Raw genomic sequence first — 16,228 nt, 5'->3', positions numbered from 1 at the left:
TTATATTTACTATAAAATAAGCAAATGAAAAAAATTGCAAATTTTTCATTATTTATGCCATCGTCTTCCCTTAAGTAGATTCTGAACTTCCGAATAGCCAAAATTTACTTTATCAGACGGAAAAGTCAAGGCGACCAATGAAAGAGATTAACTTTATCCCATTTATATGATTTGCATTCTTAGCTTTGCATTCGGCAATACTAAAATTAGAAAATATAATTACCATTCTAAATATCATAATTTTAGGCAAGTTATTATTTGTAATATATGACAGAGAATTTAAGATAGAATTGTGACGGGATAACCAAATAATAGTACGATCGCAGTTATTAATGAGCTGTAACATTCCAACTAATTGTTATCTCTCTTTGATCTATCGTGACCGCTACTCAATTTGCAAAATTACTTCACCGAAAAATATGGAAATCTTACCATTTCAAGGTTTGCATCGTGGGAAGTGTGATCGTGTTTGGGTCGTCGGAACGGCGGGGGACAATGATTTCACACAGCTTCTTCACGTCTCTGACAAATCAACATACGCCAGCTACGTGATGCTACCCCGATTGATTGATTTCTGTGGGATTAATTTTACTATTAATTAATCATTGTGTAAGCCCTTAGAGTAGAGTAGTCACTAGAAGTTAAAGAAACAATTCAAAATCAATGCACATATAAAAAGCAATACATTTTACAAGTTTAAGAAGGTATCTCTATTTTCAGCCTCGCATGTTGTTTTAAGGTTAATCGATTGACAGTTTTACCTAAATCAATTTTGAAAAAAAAAGTTATTATGAATGTGTTTGGCTGTAGTTGTTCCATTACAGGGTGCAACTGTAAAATAAGTGCCTGGGAACCCAGGGCTTGTCCGATCATATCCCATTTGGAGGTGCCTTTAATCTACCGTGCACATATTAGCAATGTATAGAGTCACCAAAAAGACACATCGTTTGGATTTCACGTTAAACTGTACCTTCATTTTCTCCGGCTAACTGGTTTAAATTAGGGACACGCAGGTTGCCGAAGTGGAGTCCCATTGAAAGACTTGTACCCATCCATTGTCTCACACTACAACACCCGTAGTTACTTGCCTAGAATGATTAGGTCGAGTATTTGCAGTTACGCCTCGACGGTTGTTTGTTTTACGCTATCCTCTACGAACAACATGGCTTCAATGGCTGTTCTTATTTAGTCTGTTGCTTTAAAACTGTGGCATGTTATTTCAATACCCTGTTGTGCAGTCTCATTGAAAGATTGTAGGCGTTGCGTGTGTGTGCAAGTTGCATTTGGCCCTGAACGATGTGTTGTGTAAAACATATTTTGAAAAGAATGTTCTGTCTATTTGGTGGGGAAAGCGGACGTTACTTAAAGTCGTTAGTTTCCTCTTTTGTGTGATTCGTTTTATCAGTGAACGATTTTGAGTGGACTTTGCTTCAATTATCAAAGGAGACTGGATAGTATGTTGGGTACATTCGGCGACGGAACGGAATATCAGTGTTTTAACCACAGCTATCAGAGTCTTGCTTGGTTCAGTGCAGGCATGGGCGACCTTTGGTGATCCACGGGCCTGTTCGGATACTTACTTAAGCTCGTGGGCAGCCTCGTCACGTGACGAGACAACAGGGCTCTTAGCGCATAAAGTAAGGAATATAGCACTCGTGACGTAAATTTTAACGAGGTAACGCACCAACATGAATGGCACCCTTTTCCCGACATGCCAAGCCAAGAAACTATTGCTCAGAACTGGTGAAAGTCATGTTTTTTAGAGTTATCCATTTTACACTCACCTCATCTTCACATATTTGCCTTCATTTGCTTATCGTGAGCATTGTTTCTATACTTTCGACGTTGTACGACACCTGTCTTAAATCTTCTACTGGAGTTTATTTCTATAGCGCCGATACTAACGAAACAGTGTTCACAACGGATGAATGAACGTAATTAACTGAAGATGCAGTGCCTAGCATCTTGAAATGTCATTATGGAAAAATAAATAGCAATTACAGCAACTGCTGGCATCTAATTCATTATAAATTACTCTATGTTTGAACTGTTGCTGTAATCTAATAAGCCCAAAATGGACAAGAGTAACTGACTAATGATAACACCATAAAAATAGAAAAAAATACGGCTATGAGAGCAGTCCCAGTCGACAAGCAGTGAGGAGCACCTTTGCGAATTTTCGCCACACGTATGTCATTGGAGCGTTTGAAATTTAGTGTGTCAACGTCCACAGCAAAATTAGCAGTTACTAAATATTTGTTCAAAAATACTTTTGATAACCGGCTGCATCCGAGTGGGTTGTTTCTAGGACACTAAATAAATTAAGTCATCACCATTTATTTGTTTATTTTAAAAATCTTTAAAGTTGTGAATACCTCGAACGTAACGTATTTCGGTTGTATTATACAGAAGCGTACTTCAAAGCGAGATGCTTTTAATAATTTCCACAACGAAATTCTGTCTCGAAATCTGGCAGAAAACCCAAAGAGATTCTGGTCATACATAAAACACACCAGCAGCAAGACGCAATCAATACCTTCACTGAGCGATAACAACGGTGTAGTCACTGATGACAGTGCCACTAAAGTAGAGTTATTAAACACGGTTTTCCGAAACTCCTTCACCAAAGAAGACGAAGTAAATATTCCTGAATTCCAATCAAGAACAACTGCCAAGATGAGAAACATAGAAGTAGATATCCTCGGAGTAACGAAGCAGCTTAAATCACTTAATAAAGGCAATGCCTGCGGTCCAGACTGTATACCAGTCAGGTTCCTCTCAGAGTATGCTGATAAAATAGCTCCAATTTTAGCCTTTATATACAACCACTCGTTTACAGAAAGGCTAGCTGGAGTAAGATTTACTTTTACGGTCACAGCAAAGTACATAATATTACAAGCACATCTAGAGCCAGTTTAAAAGCAAGTGTTATAGCATTGCTTCACACATCACAGACCAAGATGACGTCCGGTATCGATAGGTTCAATGCACCCGTCAATCTTCACGCTCATCATTCGAGACTGGAATTCAAAGGGCGGAACGATAAAAGGTACACAAAGCATCTTCTGACACAACAACGTAAGTAGGAATGGTCTTGTGGAGTGCAACTGACATTTGCAGTATATTAGACAACTATGACAGGTCACAGTTTTTGTATGGTGCAGACTAGTATCATAGCTTAAGTCATTTTTAGTGAAGTAGTTTTTGCAACTAAGCCTTATCCTGTTAACTTCATAGATACATCTCGTGCAATGTACGATGGGCGTAAAATAAGTAGGTTAACACTTTTTTTCTGACATCAATTTAGTTTTATTCAGGATTCCACTACAGCATTCTTTTGGCCATAAAAGCCTTTTTTTTAACATAACTTCCTTTCAATGCCACTGCCTCTACCCTACTGAGAGGGCCTGTTCGCCAGCATGGTACCACTCTTCTGGTAGATGCGAGATACCTTTAATAGGTTCCAAAACGAATCATCGTCTCGAAATTTGGTAGAAAATCCGAAGAAATTCTGGTCGTCTGTAAAGTACACAAGCGGCAAGACGCACTCAATACCTTCGCTGCGCAGTGCCGATGGTACTGTTACCGAAGACTGTGCCGCTAAAGCGGAGTTATTGAACGCAGTTTTCCGAAATTCCTTCACCAAGGAAGACGAATGGAATATTCCAGAACTTGAAACACGAACAGCTGCTAGCATGAGTTGCTTAGAAGTAGATACCTTAGGGGTTGCGAAGCAACTCAAATCGCTTGATATGGGCAAGTCTTCAGGTCCAGATTGTATACCGATTAGGTTCCTTTCAGGTTACGCTGATTCAATAGCTCCCTACTTAGCAATCATATACAACCGCTCGCTCAGCGATAGATCTGTACCTACAGATTGGCAAATTGCGCAGGTCGCACCATTGTTTAAGAAGGGTAGTAGGGGTAATCCATCAAACTACAGACCTATATCATTGACGTCTGTTTGCAGTAGGGTTTTGGACCAAATACTGTATTCAATCATTATGAATCACCTCGAAGAGAACGATCTATTGATATGTAATCAGCATGGTTTCAGAAAACATCGTTCTTGTGCAACGCAGTTAGCTCTTTATTTGCATGAAGTAATGGCCGCTATCGACAGGGGACCTCAAGTTGATTCCGTATTTCTAGATTTCCGGAAATCTTTTGACACCGTTCCTCACAAGCGACTTGTAATCAAGCTGCGGGCCTTTGGGGTATCGTCTCAGTTGTGTGACGGGATTCGTGATTTCCTGTCCGGAAGGTCGCAGTTCGTAGTAATAGACGTCAAATCATCGAGTAAAACTGAAGTGATATCAGGTGTTCCCCAGGGAAGCGTCCTGGGATCTCTGCTGTTCCTGATCTATATAAATGACCTGGGTGACAATCTGAGCAGTTCTCTTAGGTTGTTCCCAGATGATGCTGTAACTTACCGTCTGGTAAGGTCATCCGAAGACCAGTATCAGTTGCAAAGCGATTTAGAAAAGATTGCTGTATGGTGTGGCACGTAGCAGTTGACGCTAAATAACGAAAAGTGCGAGATGATCCACATGAGTCCCAAAAGAAGTCCGATGGAATTCGATTACTCGATAAATAGTACAGTTCTCAAGGCTGTCAATTCAACTAAGTACCTGGGTGTTAAAATTACGAACAACTTCAGTTGGAAAGACCACATAGATAATATTGTGGGGAAGGCGAGCCAAAGGTTGCGTTTCATTGGCAGGACACTTTGAATATGCAACAAGTCTACTAAAGAGACAGCTTACACTACACTCGTTCGTTCTCTGTTAGAATATTCCTGCGCGGTGTGGGATCCTTACCAGGTGGGATTGACGGAGGACATCGAAAGGGTGCTAAAAAGGACAGCTCGTTTTGTATTGTCACGTAATAGGGGAGAGAGTGTGGCAGATATGATACGCGAGTTGGGATGGAAGTGATTAAAGCAAAGACACGTTTTTCATCGCTGCGAGATCTATTTACGAAATTTCAGTCACCAACTTTCTCTTCCTAATGCGAAAATATTTTGTTGAGCCCAACCTACATAGGTAGGAATGATCATCAAAATAAAATAAGAGAAATCAGACTCGAACAGAAAGGTTTAGGAGTTCCTTTTTCCTGCGCGCTGTTCGAGAATGGAATGGTAGAGAGGTAGTCTGATTGTGGTCTGATGAACCATCTGCCAAGCACTTAAATGTGAATTGCAGAGTAGTCATTTAGATGTAGATGTAGATGTAGATGTAGACGTCAGTGTCAACGTCATGCTGCATCAGTAGCCTCGCCATCATCCAAATACTGTTTTCCCGCGGAGTGCATCCTTCAGTGAGGCAAACAGATGGAAGTCGGAAGGTGCGAGATCCGAACAGTAGGGTGAACGACGAAGAAGAGTCCAATAAAGTTTTATGAGCTGTTCTTGGGTGCGCTCCCTTATGCCAGTTCTTGCGTTGTCATGGAGAAGGAGAACTTCGTTTGCATATTTGTGGCGACGAACATGCTGAAGTCGTGTGTTTATTTTCCTGCGGGAACACAGTAGACTTAAAGTTCATCGTTGCATCATGAGGGAGGACTTCAAGCAGGATAGTCCCATTAGAGTCCCAGAAGACCGTCGGCATGGCTTTACCGGCTGAAGGTGCGGCTTTGAACTTTTTGCTCGGCTGGAGAGTTGGTGTGGCTCCACGCCATGTGTAAGTAACAAGTTTGTATGCTGGCAGCGCAGTAGACTGTGTTAATATAGCTGACAGCGTTGTGCGGCCTCGGCAAGAGATTCTGTGGTTGGACGGCCTAGCAGTTAGCGTGAGATAGATAAGTATATGGTATAACGATATGTTTACGTAATTTGTATACATAAACGTACGTTATAAAGGTCCCCGTTCGTAGTCGCTAACTATAACAATATGTTTCTTTTGTGCTGCAACATATAGCTATAATCATCGGTGGCAATATATTTACGAACGCCGACCTTGTGCGGCTGCCTCTTGTTGGATCGTCTGATCAGTCGGAAGTTGCATTGCAGAGGAGAGTAAATGCCTATTCAAAATATAATTACTTTTGGAAGCTCAACACGAATTTCCTAAGGGACCCTAGTTTATCATGCATTTACCAGTAGAATGTGGTGCGGAGAAAATATTTCGCCGCATACAACTTCTGTCCGATTTCGACGAAAGAATTCGTGACTGTGAACTCTTTATTTGGTAGAAACATAAAGAAAATTAAATAACTTCATGAAGGAGTGAGACATACATTCTATATTAAATAAATAGTCCATACACCAATTCCATTTAAATCTGAATTTATGGCAATTAATAGATGAACTTACACTACAATGAAGAATTTTAACATGGATGCAGTTTTGACTGGCACTTCTCTTCTCGTAATAACAATAATTCCTTTCACGTTTTTACATACACGTCGCACAATAAATTTACTGCTATGCAGTATTGCACTTTCAGTATTTCACTTTTACTTTACACTAAAATATTATTAATTTTAACGATAATTATACGGCGGCAAGACATGCGTGTCCGACACAAGTTACAAGAGACAAGAGAAGAATGAGTAACTGTTCATCGAGAATACCTCGTACATAAAAAAGAAAATGTGTAAAAGTGTTCTTCTTCTGTCCGTTTTTCGCGCCGCGGTTTTCAAAGTCAATAACTTACTGCATCTCTGACGGTGCTTCGACAATAAACAAGTTACGTCACAGGTCGTTCACCTTTTACATTCTCGCAACATTATTTGCTAACTGTAGCTGTTGCCGAGCGACTGCTCGATTAGTGAATGATTTAAAATGATAAGGCAATCACATAATGTTACAATGGACATGTTTTTTTCTTATTGGGGACTCTATGTTGGTAGGGCATGCATTGTAAAGTGAGACGCAAAGAAATGTATGAGGAAGAATGTTTGATTGGTAATGTTTGGACTGTGGAATTATTGACACCTATACAATTTCGGGAACTGGATATCACATGAATCAGGGAAATTGTTTTAAAGACATCTTTCTTTTGCTAACCATATGCCTACTAGTAGTTTGACGCTACGTCAGTTAGAATCTTTTTTATTTAGATGGCTGTGGATGCTGCCTGCTCTAATTGCTGTCGTTCGTGTTATGAATATTTTCAGTGAGGTAAGTGACTTATAATAACGTATGGGTTATTGTTAGGATTTCTTGCAATTCAGGGCCATTCTTTGGTGTAAATTATTGGAAGGCATTGTCGTGTAATCTCCACCGCGCTTTTGACTTTATATGCAGTTTATATGTAATAAGATTTTAATTAACTTTATAGTGCTTATTGTTGCGAGCACAACACATAAAAAGCGATTCCCACTGTTGCTTTCTGCAGTTGGAAATATTTTAACTTTGTGCACCTTGATATAATGCGCGGGGATTCGCATAAAAAGATTTCCTGCTGTGCACGTATGATCTTTAATTTGCAAACTATTTTCATATAACCCTGATCTGGATACTTAGAAATGGAACACGGTATCATTACTGTAATTTATTATGAAATTAAACATGTCCTTCGCTACTTTCATCTCTGAAATGCACTGACAATTACACTTACTATACATACATAGTTACAGTATGCTATGTTCGCTGAACGTAAAAGCTGCAGTGGATTTTTTAATATATGAGCACTATTGATTGTAACGACTAACACGAGGGCATGAAACTAAAAATGAAAGTAGATCTTTGTATTATTAGCCAGAAGAGGTTCCATCACTGCAGTCTTTGATATCACACTAGAAAAATTTTATTGCTCTCATTTACTTAAATTATTTACGTCACTGATATTGTAATAGCAGTTGCCCATGTCCACCTGAAAATGACATAATAAAATCCGCCATTCACCTCTGAGGTCTCCGGGATGCTGAAAAATATAATTTTAATGTACCGTTACCTGACCGCTTAATTGCGAGAAAACTGCCTTCATTTAATTTAATTTGAATTTGTCGCGGCAGCGGCTCCTTCGAGCTTTGCATCATGCGTCATGAAAAATTCTGAATATGCTGAAAACGGCTAAAAATGTGTCATGAAATACTGGGCCAGCTACTGCTTTGATTTCTACACTCGCCGACCACAGACGTTGTTTGCAAAATATAGATACATAATTATAGTTCAAAGATAAAAATGAAAAAAGATTATATCTTTTTTTTTTACAGTTTCTACATAATCGACAATCGTTCATACAGAAATGAAATAATAATAATAATAATAATACAGATAAATGTTTTTTTACATATATTACAATGATTTTGTGAATGTCTTACCAGGGCTTCACAGCATGTTGCCACTGTACAGCAGTCAGATTGCGTTGGGCTTCTGTATTGTGGGTAATAAATGAACAGGTTAAGTTGGAGTTGTCTTTGCAGGGAGGGTTCTGTCAGTCAGTATTTAAATGATAAAAATAATTGAAGACTTAATTTCACTTGTCGACCCTTAGCCGAGGATACTTCAGTGGAATCTTTTGATTTGAATAATTAGCGCATGATTAGAAATAGTTACTGTTTACTCCTAACGCGTAATTGTATGTATGGAATTTCCTTTATAGTTGTAGTTTCTTATTTTTGTACCGTATTGTTATGAGGAATGTAGTTGTGGTATGCATATGGATTCGCAGTCGCTTTTGCATATAATTAGATATTTACTATTTTGGCTGCTACTTTAGGGTTTCTTCTAATTTTGGCTTTTCAAATGGTTTTTTGTGTGTTATTGTTGTGTGCTAATTATGGGGAAAGGAAAGCGTAACACTAGGCTGCAAAGCAAATTGAGAAATGAGAGTGATGTCAAGCGTAGATTGTTAGCAACACCTAGTAACGAATTGACAAATGTTCAAGACAATAATTTGGTAATAGTGGACCAGACAGTAAATAACTGAGTAGAAATTGAAACAAACAGTGAACAGAGAACTATTGACGATCGATCGGTCTGTAACAGTTCGCCTCAGGAGTGCAAAATAACAGAGTAAAATCTTGCAAATACCTTAGATTCAAGTTTTGCAGCAATACCTTTTCTCAATTAAGTCAAGGCACACCCTCTGATTTTCAAAGTACAAATATTGCGGGCGCAAAGGCACTAACGAGAAACAGAAAGGAACCTGTTTCAGTCACTAATGTATTGTTATTGCAATTAATTCAAAAATTTGATTTAACGGAGGAACAAACACAGCAACAACTTCAAAAGTTAGACACAATGGAACAAAATCAAAAACAAACGGAGCAACAACTTTAAAAGTTAGACACAATTAAAGAAATTAAACAAATATTTGAAGATTAAACTGCTGAGATACACAAAATCGAATCGAAATATCAAAAAATTCTGAAAACGTAAAAACACAAATTTGTGAACGTTTCCAGCCTATCTTTTGCGACATGAAGATACATCACAGAACCATGAAGCAGCAATACAAAACTGATTCTGTTGCATCAACCGATATGGTTGAGCAACTTGTAAAACATTGTGAAAACTTAAGGGACACAGTAGATACGATCACGACACAAATGGGCACTCCAAAACTTGGCTCATAAAAACACATGGAGGATATCAGCATTATATCTGAAAACGCAGCCGAACTTTCGGATAAGTAAACAAATTTATCTATGAAGATAGATGACGATTTGAATGAACAAGACCTTCACCTTTACTGACACGGAGAAGTATGAGAAAATTAGGAAGTTTTCGCTGGCTCTATTATTATTTGCTTTGTTTTATTATTACTCGCGTAACAACTAATATATGAAATAAAATATGTTACTATGGAAAGAGCCCCGAAATACCTTTTAGTGATGCTGTGCTGTGACTTTCTTTGGATCATTAATTTTCAACAACAAAAATATATTATGTTATTATTCTGGATCTGGCTTTCTACTAAAGAAACATTTTTTCGTTACTGTAACTCACTATAAAGTTCAACATATCTTCCTTACTTTATAGTTATTTAAAAGGTTAATGCAAATTATTTCGTTATCAATACTGATGTTACAGTACGGAATGATTGTTCAACATCAAAATTTTGCAGTGGATTTTTGTTAACAGTAAAACACCAATAATTACCGCGACTAACACGAGAACATGAGACTATTATCGGAGAAAAAGATGTTTTTACTATAAGGTTTGCCAGACCAGAACTACGCACAGCAAGATTTCTTTTATATTATGGAGGTAAATTATCTTTTTGCACTGTTAGTAACATATCATCAGCAGCCCGCGTCAACCTGTAAAACACATCATAAAATCTGCTGCTCTGATCTGCAATTCCGAAAGCTGCAAGAAATAATTTTACTTCACTATTACCTGCCCGCTTCTTTGCGGCATGGTAGACTTCATTTAATGCAGTTTGAAAGCGCCGCGGCAGCGGCTCTTTCGTTCGTAGCGCAGCTCTGCACCACGAATAATATTTAAATAACTGAAAATGTCTTAAAGGGATGGGATAAAATACCAGGCAAGCTTATTACAAATCATAACGCAAGGTTTCACTAAGTAACTCTATTCAAACGTTCAAACAAATCAATTAATTACACACCTTTCCGAGGTTATATCTAATGGCGTCGCTCTCACAAGCTTGACAAACGAATGCTACGCAAGCGTACAATATAACGTCACAGGCTCTTCCTACTCACGTAACTCCAAGAAGACGACAGAAAAATTAATGTTCTTTTTTTTACTATTTATACTAGTCACCGATCCTCATCTTTGTTTGATATTTAATAAGTATCGTCTGTGGCGATTTCAGTACTCGCCGACACAGGTATTATCTAAATAAAAAAAGTACATAATTCTATACAAGAACAAAACATGACACACAATGTTTTCTCCTTATTACATAATATATCTTTTGCTAAGAGACGTTACAAAGTTTAAACAGAGTGAGAAACAAATTAATACGCAACACAAAAGTGAAGTGCGGGGAGTACAAGATCAACTGGCACAGGTGATGCAAGAATTACATATTTCAACGTATAATCGCGCTCCGCCACGGGAAGAGGGATTTACAAATACGGAAAAGTCACACGGTAATAACATATGCTATTTCGGAGATCTCGAATGCAGTCGGCAGGGTGTACCGAGCCTTGAGATGGAACCGCCGACACGACGTAACAATAATCGTTTTGCGACTCGCCGACAAGATGACTTTGACTATAAGCTCTTCATCACAACGCCTAAATTTAAAACTTTCAAGAATTCTAGTAATGACCTACATCCACAAGCTTACCTTCGTCAATTTTCTCATTGTTTTCCTCCTAATTGGTCATTAGAGCATAAAGTAGAATTTTAGTGATCCTAAATTTAGAAAATGAACTAGCTGTAAGAATGCTGTCGGGTATTCGCGACTGTCAAAGTGAAGGAGATTTTTATTATTCTATCCTTTCTATATATTGGTCCTAGGCTACACAAGATCGAGTAAAACACAGTATTATAATGATGAAGCATTTCGAACAGTCTGAATTTTCCAGCCCTGTAAAATTTTTTTTGAGATATGCTACACAAGGATCAGTATTTGTCAAACCCATTCAGCCCCTCAGAACTTATTCGCATTTGATTAATCAAATTACCTGAACACTTAAGACATATTATTTTGGTTGGACGTTGTAAAGATGACATTGAAGCTTTTCAAAGACTTTTGCAAGAACTGGAAATCGACATGGACAGTCGGATGATGCCAAAACTGACAGCAGAACGTAACGGTAGCCATATAATGGCTACTAAGTGGCTGTAAGACCTGCACTGTGTCATTGTTATTATTAATGGCAGTGGTCAGAACAAAAACGTTGGTAGCCTGAAGAAATCTAATTTGACTTCAAATGTAAGGTGTCCAGAAATCAAATAATTTATGAACAGGAGGCGTAGGTTTTCTTTACTTTTGTTGATTTTAAATGTTGGTGTAGGATGCGGCTAAATCAAGTGTTGTTAGGGAGAGGAGTAATGGAAAGGAATGATCTCAGACATGTGTCAACCCTAAAATTTAAAAGTTAACTTCATTTTCAGAGGAGGAGTTGTAGACAGCATTCGCGATGCACTGAGAATTTCTTCATTACTGTATGACAGATGATTTTTTTGGAAATTAGCAGTAGCGAACATTTCGTTGACTTATTAGTTCGTGGTTTCATATAATACCAACACATCTGAACATCTTTCATCTTTCGCTCTATCGAAAATAAAAATGGAAATGAGCGTTCGGTGTCACTGGCCGAGAGGCCCCTTGCGCGGCAGGTCCGGCCGCCTTGGTGCAGGTCTTATTACATCCGACGCCACATTGGGTGACCTGCGTGCCGGATGGAGATGAAATGATGATGAAGACAGCACAACACACAGTCCATGATCGGAGAAAATCCCCTACCCAGCCGGGAATCGAACCCGGGCCCGTAGGACCACTCAGCTGTGGGGACGGACAAGAATAAAAATGTTTAAAGAAAATTCTATTTCTTTCTGAAGTTCAGTTAGGCATTAATGTTAGTTGTTTTGGGATGAAGGCAGGGTGGAGCGGAAGGGGGGGGGGGGAGGTCACCAGGTAATATCTGACTAGGGCTAATGGTCTGATAAACGTTGGGAACCACCACACTAAAGGACTACTCTCAGTCATTTTTTTATTTATCAGTACCAACGTTACTTCCTCCTTTTATAGAAAGTCTCTGAAAGAGTATTTACAACGGTGAAAGTACTGTGGAAAAATGACGCCAGATCGAAATCAACAAACAACGGTTTTTAATACCTTTAGCGTGGATATGCTGCGGATTGAGCTCTTGTATGAACTTCGTAATATTACTTAACTTTATAGTTTGAAATAGTCACTGACTGAAAATAATATGAACACCAAAACATAATTAATGAACAGTAATGAAATTTAGGGAATACATTTGTCTATGTAACATATTTAAGTTGTTAACTTAGCAGGATAACAGGTTAACGTAAGCGCGAGATAAACTATTTGCACCTGTGAAATACTGGTACACTAATAACCAGTTTAGCGCCAGAGTGTTGAATGCAAGCATGTAATCGTGCATGTGTTCTGTTGGACAGGTGTCGGATGCCAGTTTGTGAGATGGAGTTCCATGCCTGTTGCACTTGGTCGGTCAGCACAGGGACGGCTAAAGGTGTTTGAGGATGACGCTGGAGTCCGATGACGCCCGATGTGTGTTCGACTGGAGACATATCTGGTGACTGAGCAGGCCGAGGCGACATATCGACATTCTGCCGAGCATGTTGGCTGACAGTAGCGATATATGGTCGTCATCCTTTTGGAAGACACCCTCTGGATTGCTTTTCATGCATGGTAGCACAACAAGCCGATCACCAGCCTGATGTATCGATTTGCCGTCAGGACGCATGGGATAACCACGAGAATGCACCTGCTGATGAATTCTTCTCGGGTTATCACCCGAGTGGTGGCGTCGTCTAGTCGCAACGTTTCGATGAGTTTCGTACCCAACATCTTCGCCAGAAGGTCGAACGAAACGTTGCGACAAGACGACGCCACCACTCGGGTTATAACCCGAGAAGAATCCATCATTGGAATACGCCGATAAAGACTGCAATCGCATAAATCCTCCTGCTGTCATATGATATCGCAACGTAGACCATAATTTCTGGAGTAGGTCTAGTGTGTTGGTTGCAGGCCCTCAACTGGACTCTTTCTAATCAACACACGGTCATCGTTGACACAGAGGCAGAACCAGCGTCCATCAGGAAAGACAAAAGATCTTCACCCTGCCCTCCAAGGATATCTCCTTTGACACCACTGAAGTCGCACTTTGTGGTGGTTTGGGGTTAGTGGAATCCACGCTACAGGACATCTGTCGCGAAGCTGTCCTTGAAGTAACCGAATTGTAACAATTTGTTGTGGCACTTGTAACATCCACGAGATAAATTTTAGCTACAGTGCGACGAGAGGAAATTATACCTGTAACAGTTATAAACATTATCTATTCGACATATGAAGAAATAGTGAATTAATTATTTATACAATACTCTATGAGGTAATTGGACATATCGATGTGTATCATACAAAGACAATGATAATTGTAAATTCCTTTCATGATCCGCGTTTGTCTTCCTTTGTTTTTACCTTTTGTTAGTTGGCATTTCTTTAAGTTGCGGACGCATATCTAACTGAGGCCTGTTAAGAAAATGTAATTCTTGGTTAATTATTACTTGAAAATAGAGTTCATTATTATTAAAAATAAGTATGAATAATTATTTGTAACTTTAATTCCTCTATCAGTAAGCATTATCTGTGTTAATTATTTCTTTCCGCTGCAACGAGCGCAGCCGTTGATGATAGCGATTTGTGTCGCGTTTTTGTCTGTGTTTTCCTTAGAAACAAATCAAATGTTTGCTTGATGAGGTCTAAATAGTGCACAATATGAAAGTATAGTTTATAGAGTTAAATAATCATTTCAAATACTTACTTATTTGGTCTAACAATAGAAATTCTCTATCAGTTGACGGCCGCCATCTTAAAAATTACCTCAGCGGCAAATTCAAATTATGCAACTATGCAGACATAAATGCCTATAGCCGGGAGAACAATTATTTAGTAATTACTCAGCGTAATAAAATAAGATTATCATTTCCATTTACAAATTAGTTAAATACCAAACCACTGAATAACACAGCGAACGCCACACACTGGCTTACGAACTGTTGCTGAAACTGCTGATTCAGATGCAGTACGAACACAGATCTTCCCTCCCGGTGGTGGCGCGTGAACGTCAGAAACCCTGTCTTCTTGCGACCGTACATTCTCGATTCCGCCGCTGCCAGCAGTCATGCACAGTGGGTACGTTCCGTCTAAGTGTTTCTGCAGTATCGCAGTTAAAAACATCTAGCATCTCGTAGCCCTATTACACGACCTTGTTTAAGCTCAGTGCTGTATTGATTATGGCGTCTTTTCCTCCCTAACGTCAGCTCACCACAAGTAGTCTGAGAGGTAACAAACACTCTCTACAGTTACACTGTGTATTTAAGACGAACTTCATTTGCATCCTCGTAGTGCCGCTACTAGCGCCACTACAGACGACTGACACGATATATAAACAGACGTCATCTTTAAGACGTAGAAACACGATTACCAACTTTCGTTTGTGTCACTCAAAACTCTTTTCTTAGTGTTGCGCTTTTTCCCCGTCAGTGTAGGTACTAACGAGTCATTGTACAACATTTGTTAAACGATACTTATGTATTACAAAACCCAGCCAGAGCAAATACTTCGAGGGATTGCTCAAATTAATACATCATACCAAGGCAGTATCGCAGGAAGGAACCTGTAACGCCGCATCTCAAAAATTACACTACTGACCATTAAAATTGCTACACCAAGAGGAAATGCAGATGATAAACGGGTATTCATAGGACAAATATATTATACTAGAACTGACATGTGATTACATTTTCACGCAACTTGAGTGCATATATCCTGAGAAATGAGTACCCAGAACAAACACCTATGGCTGTAATAACGGCCTTGATACGCCTGGGCATTGAGTCAAACAGAGCTTGGATGGCGTTTACAGGTACAGCTGCACATGCAGCTTCAACACGATACCACAGTTCATCCAGAGTAGTGACTGGCGTATTGTGACGAGCCAGTTGCTCGGCCACCATTGACCAGACGTTTTCAGTTGATGATAGATCTGGAGAATGTGCTGGCCAGGGCAGCATTCGAACCTTTTCTGTATCCAGAAAGGCCCGCATAGGACCTGCAACACGCGGTCGTGCATTATCCTGCTGAAATGATGGGTTTCCCAGGGATCGAATGAAGGGTAGAGCCACGGGTCGTAACACATCTGAAATGTAACATCCACTGTTCAAAGTGCCGTCAATGCGAACAAGAGGTGACCGAGACGTGTAACCAATGGCACCCCATACCATCACACTGGGTGATGATACCCCAGTATGGCGTTGAGTACACCATCGCAGGCGCTCCTGTCTGTGCTGCAGCGTCAAGGGTAACCGCAGCCATGGTCTCCGAGCTCATAGTCCATGCTGCTACAAACGTCGTCGAACTTTTCCTGCAGATGGTTGTTGTATTGCAATCGTCTCCATCTGCTGACTGAGGGATCGAGACGTGGCTGCATGATCCGTTACAGCCATGTGGAAAAGATGATTGCCATCTCGACTGCTTACGATACGAGGCCGTTTGGCTCCAGCACGGTGTTCTGTATTGCCCTCCTGCACCCACTGATTCCATATTGTGCTAACAGTCATTGGTTCTCGACCAAGGCGAGCAGCAAT

This window comes from Schistocerca gregaria, chromosome 4, assembly GCF_023897955.1.
Source record: "Schistocerca gregaria isolate iqSchGreg1 chromosome 4, iqSchGreg1.2, whole genome shotgun sequence".
In the NCBI taxonomy this organism is placed as follows: Eukaryota; Metazoa; Arthropoda; class Insecta; order Orthoptera; family Acrididae; genus Schistocerca; species Schistocerca gregaria.
Note: the sequence above shows the minus strand (reverse complement) of the source record.